The sequence below is a fragment of the Heteronotia binoei genome, chromosome 14 (assembly GCF_032191835.1).
Source record: "Heteronotia binoei isolate CCM8104 ecotype False Entrance Well chromosome 14, APGP_CSIRO_Hbin_v1, whole genome shotgun sequence".
NCBI lineage: Eukaryota > Metazoa > Chordata > Lepidosauria > Squamata > Gekkonidae > Heteronotia > Heteronotia binoei.
Window position 1 is genome coordinate 52,229,414 of NC_083236.1, and position 6,000 is coordinate 52,235,413.

The window sequence follows — 6,000 nt, forward strand, 5'->3', positions numbered from 1 at the left end:
GAGAGCTCTTGCGCCAGATTCTAGAAGGAGCAGTGCTCTTTTAGACATTGGGGAAGGGCTGTGATTCAGTGGGAAAATGTCTGCTTGGCATGCAGAAGGTCCCAGGTTCAGTCCAAAGCAGGGGTGGCCAAACTGTGGCTCGGCAGCCACGTGGCTCTTTCACACATATTGTGTGTCTCGAAGCCCCCACTGCCCTGTCAGCAAGCTTCAAGAAGGCATTTGTCTCCCCGAATCACTTCTTCAAGCCAAGCCAGCCAGCAACTTAGGGAATGTATTTAAAGTTGAAGTTGCTTTCTTTCCACGTCCCTCCCTCCTCTCCCCATCTTCCTTCCTTCCTTCCTTCCTTCCTTCCTTCCTTCCTTCCTTCCTTCCTTCCTTCCTTCCTTCCTTCCTTCCTTCCTTCCTTCCTTCCTTCCTTCCTTCCTTCCTGTCTTGTGGCTCTCAAACATCTTACATTTACTCTGTGTGACTCTTACATTAAGCAAGTTTGGCCGCTCCTGCTCCAGAGCATCTCAAGTTAAAATGATTGCGTAGTAAGATAGACCAGGAGACCCTAGAGAGGCTCTGCCAGTCTGAGTAGATAATACGGACTTTGATGAACCGATGGTCTGATTCAGTATAAGGCAGCTTCATGTATTCATGTGGATGAATGGACATCTCCGTGTGCTTTTATGGGAGGGACCATGGCTTCGGGGTAGAACATCTGCTTGGCAAGCAGAAGGTCTCAGGTTCAACCCCCCAGCATCTCCATTTAAAAAGATCTGGTATTAGGTGATGTGGAAGACCTCAGCCTGAGACCCCGGAGAGCTACTGCCAGTCTGAGTAGACAATACAGCCCTTGATGGACCCAAAGGTCTAATTCAGTGTAAAGCATCCATACACACAAAACACATGAAGCTGCCTTACACACAGGGCTTTTTTTGTAGCAGGAACTCCTTTGCCTATTAGGCCACATACCCCTGATGTAGCCAATCCTCCTGGAGCTTACAGTAGGCCCTATAATAAAAGCCCTGCAAGTTTTTGGAGGATTGGCTACATCAGGGAGGTGTGGCCTAATAGGCAAAGGAGTTCCTGCTGCAAAAAAAAAGCCCTGTCTATACGGACTCAGACCTTGGTCCATCAAGGTCAGTATGGTCTACTCAGCCTGCCTGGCAGAGGTTCTCCAAGGTCACAGTCAGAGGTCTTTCACATCACGTTCCTGCGTTAGGTGTAGGCCTGTAGCCACAGGGGGCCTGTCGGGGCACTGCCCCCTGACTTCCAGGCAGGGCCCCCTGACTTTCTGAGGGGAGGCTGCTCTCTCGCTCTCTCTTTTGCCATGGCCAAGCCACTGAAGTACCATCAGTGGCAGCCAGAGCTAGGAGAGCTGAGCAGGGCACAGTGCACTACAGCAGCAAAAGTAGCAGGCAAAGAGGAGGGGAGGCAGAGAAGTGGGATGGGAAGTAGAGGAAGCTGTGTGGAATGAGCCGGGGATGGGGGGACAGACGGAGCTGCTGGTGTTAGGGTGGAGGAGAGGAAGGTGGAAGGAAAACCCTCTGCTTGCATGCAAGGTGTGGACTCTTCTCAACTCCACAAAGTTTTAGGGTTGGCTGCTTCAATTTGGCCACTTTCAGAGCCTCCAGCTTTTGCCCCCACCCCAGAAAGCTCCTGAGAAACGGCAAGCCCCGCAGTGGATGGGAAAGGGTGCCCCCTGACTTTTTAAAAAGCCCCCCCGACTTTTGAAATCCTGGCTACGGCCCTGGTTCGGTGCAACGGATGAAGATCAGGACACAGATTCTGAGCGGTAATGTTTAATCGCTCACTGATTGATTTATTGATATTCGCAATGCATCTGGAAATTATCACTCACACCGTGGGTGATAAAGGGCTTGCAACAACAACAATGTTGATTGCGCTGACATGTCCTTATGTTGTTTTTCCTGAAGATTTATGTGTTTACTATTTCAGGAATTTCTATCCAGTTTACGGTGGCTTACAAGTTAAAAACGATACTGTAAAACTGCATAAATTATCCAGATGAAAACAAGACAAGATGTTTAAAAGCAGCATAAAAATCACCGCTGGGCACCCTAAAAAAGATATCCATAAAAGAGACTGTGCAACCCATAAAACTTCTGAGAAGATAAAAGCCCTTAGTTAAAAGCCTGGGTGAGAAAATGTCCTAAAACACCACCTAAAAGCTTTTCCCACCCCCCATCGTTGGTTCACCACATTCACTAAGTACTTAAAACATTTTCATTTCACAGTGAGTGCCTCCCTTAGGGGATGTAGCTCCCTCTGTCCCTTATGGCTGTCTCAACCGTGCTCATTAATGGCAAGCCATAAAAATTGGGAACGAGGGCACGTGTTCTCTTCTGCTGGCTTCTGGAAACTGGAGAATTGACACAGCCTCGTGTTACTTTAATGAGCTGACGGAGCAGTCCCTTGGCCTCTTCTCCCAGCCTCCGCTTCCACAAGGAGGGGTGAGCCAGGAGCGTTCATGTCTGTCCCCAGAAAGTTGAGTAATTGCTGAATATCATTTCATCGTCATTTCTACAAGTGGACTCTTCGTACCCATTTAGAACACTTTGTACGCCACCATTCCGAGAGGAAAGGCAACATGACAGAGCTCAGTCTGCTCAGATCTTGGAAGCCAGACAGGGCCACTGGACCTTGGAAGGAAGACCACCAAGGAAGGCTCTGTGGAAGAAGGCGATGGCAAACCACCTCTGCTCCTCACTTGCCTTGAAATTCCCTTCCTGGGGTCAGTTCTTGGATGAGGGACCGCCAAGGAAGGCTCTGTAAAGGAAGGCAAGGGCTGACTACCTCTGCTCCTCACTTGAAAACCCCTTCCTGGGGTCAGTTCTTGGATGAGGGACCGCCAAGGAAGGCTCTGTAAAGGAAGGCAAGGGCTGACTACCTCTGCTCCTCACTTGAAAACCCCTTGCTGGGGTCAGTTCTTGGATAAGGGACACCAAGGAAGGATCTGGAGAGGAATGTAATGGCTGACCACCACTGCTCCTCACTGGCCTTGAAAACTCCTTGCTGGAGTCAGTTCTTGAATGGGGGGACCACCCAGGAAGGCTCTGCAGAGGGAGGCAATAGCAAACCACTTCTTCTCCTCACTTGCCTTTAGAGTCCCTTGCTGGGGTCTTAGACATTAACATTATCTTAGATTGAGACCAGCAGGGCTTTGTTGCATTTGTGCAGGCGCAAAACCACCTGCCCCGCTTTATTAAACCGTCAGGAGTGGAAACCTCCACAGTTTAGCAAGGACAGGGATTTTTGCCACTAGCATCTGGCAGGAGCTGCGTTTCCTGGGCCCTCCCTTGCTGTCTCTCCATGTCTCGATAAAGCAGAGACTTCTGGGCCTTCAGCTGATAAGCCAGGCACATGAAAATCGACTCCACGTTCTGGCTTTCTTTGGGGTCCTTGGCAGAGTTTTCAAATAAAGCATATTGTGAGCGTCGGCAGACTTCAAGGCCAAACTGGATGGCACCTGGATCTGGTCTCGCAAGTCACACTTGTTTCCAACAAGCACCTTTGGGACAAGTGCAGGGACGGCGTGGCCATTGCGCTCCTCAATCCAGGTCTTTCAGCTGAGGAAGGATGCCATCTTGGTGGCATCGTAGACAAACACAACGGCATGCACGTTGCGGTAGTAGTGCTCTACCATAAGAACATAAGAGAAGTCATGTTGGATCAGGCCAATGGCCCATCCAGTCCAACACTCTGTGTCACAGAAGGACATAAGAGAAGCCATGTTGGATCAGGCCAATGGCCCATCCAGTCCAAAACTCTGTGTCACAGAAGGACATAAGAGAAGCCATGTTGGATCAGGCCAATGGCCCATCCAGTCCAACACTCTGTGTCACAAAAGGACATAAGAGAAGCCATGTTGGATCAGGGCAATGGCCCATCCAGTCCAACACTCTGTGTCACAGAAGGACATAAGAGAAGCCATGCTGGATCAGGGCAATGGCCCATCCAGTCCAACACTCTGTGTCACAGAAGGACATAAGAGAAGCCATGTTGGATCAGGCCAATGGCCCATCCAGTCCAACACTCTGTGTCACACAGTGGCCAAAAAAAAAATACACACACACACATATATACACACTGTGGCTAACAGCCACTGATGGACCTCTGCTCCATATTTTTATCTAACCCCCTCTTGAAGCTGTCTATGCTTGTAGCCGCCACCACCTCCTGTGGCAGTGAATTCCACATGTTCTTCTGGAACCTCTCCTGTCCGGCTGTGTCCCACACCTGCACCTTGATGTGCTCGTCCTCAATCTCCACCGCCTTCTCCCTGAAATCCACGCCAATGGTGGCCTCAGTGCTGTCCGGGAAGGCTCTCCCACAGAAATGCATCATCAGGCAGGACTTGCCCACATTGGAGTCACCGATGATGATGATCTTGAAGATGTGCATCTCCACCGACTGCTCCAGTGAGGCTTCCAGCTCCATGCCGGTGCAGGGGGAAGAAGAGGAGGGGAGGCGCAGTCGGCGCGCATGGCGAAGCTCGGCTAGCCAAGGAGCGTGCGGCGGGAAAGGCAGGCAGGCGAGGCCACCGCCCGGCACAGGAGACAGGAGGCGCCCACACGTCACGGCACATCCACCAGCCCCTCGCCCAGGCTCAGCAGCAGCAGCAACGCTGGAGGTGGTGGCGGCGGCCGGCATGGTGGACTGGATAGGGCACTGCCCACCTGCCTGTTGAGGTCAGTTCTTGGATGGGAGGCTCCCAAAGAAGGCTCTGCAGAGGAAAGCAATGGCTGACCACCTCTGTTCCTCACTTGCCTTGAAAACCACTTGCTGGGGTTAAGAACATAAGGGAATCCACGTTGGATCAGGACAATGGCCCGTCCTGTCCAACACTCTGTGTCACACAGTGGCCAAAAACCCAAGTGCCATCAAGAGGTCCACCAGTGGGGCTAGAAGCCCTTCCACTGTGCCCTCCCAGGCACCAGAATACAGAGCATCACTGCCCCAGACAGAGAGTTCCAGCAATACGCTATGGCTAATAAGTGGGCCAGTTTGGTATAGTGGTTAGATGCATGGACTCTTATCTGGAAGAACCGGGTTTGATTCCCCACTCCTCCACTTGCAGCGACTGGAATGGCCTTGGGTCAGCCATAGCTCCCCCAAGAGCTGTCCTTGAAAGGGCAGCAGCTGTGAGAGCCCCATCCACCTCACAGGGTGTCTGTTGTGGGGGAGGAAGATATAGGAGATTGTAAACCGCTCTGAGTCTCTGATTCAGAGAGAAGGACGGGGTATAAATCTGCAATTCTTCTTCTAATAGCCACTGATGGACCTCTGTTCCATATGTTTATTCATTCCCCTCTTGAAGCTGTCTATGCTTGTAGCCGCCACCTCTTGTGGCAGTGAATTCCATGTGTTAATCCCCCTTTGGGTGAAGAATTACCTCTTTTTATCAGTTCTAACTCAGCATTTCATTGAATGCCCACAAGTTCTTGTCTCGTGAGAAAGGGAGAAAAGTACTTCTTTCTCTACCTTCTCTGTCCCATGCATAATCTTGTAAACCTCTTTCATATCACCCCGCAGTCGACGTTTCTCCAAGCTAAAGAGCCCCGAGCGTTTTAACCTTTCTTCGTAGGGAAAGTGTTCCAAGCCTTTAATCATTCTAGTTGCCCTTTTCTGGACTTTTCCCAGTGCTATAATATCCTTTTTTAAGGTGCGGTGACCAGAATTGTACACAGTATTCCAAATGAGACCGCACCATCGATTTATACAGGGGCATTATGATACTGGCTGATTTGTTTTCAGTTCCCTTCCTAATAATTCCCAGCATGGCGTTGGCCTTTTTTATTGCAATCGCACACTGTCTTGACATTTTCAGTGAGTTATCCACCACAACCCCAAGATTTCTCTCTTGGTCAGTCTCTGCCAGTTCACATTCCATCAATTTGCATTTATAGCGAGGATTTCTGGCCCCAATGTGCATTACTTTGCACTTGGCCACATTGAACCTCATCTGCCATGTTGACGCCCACTCACCCAGCC

General features: G+C 50.5%; 1 pseudogene; it reads right to left on the reverse strand.

Moving 5' to 3' along the window:
* Positions 1-3,162: 3,162 nt before the first annotated feature.
* LOC132582520 (ras-related protein Rab-33A-like) lies at positions 3,163-4,446 on the reverse strand (annotated as a pseudogene).
* Between the last annotated feature and the right edge of the window lie 1,554 nt (positions 4,447-6,000).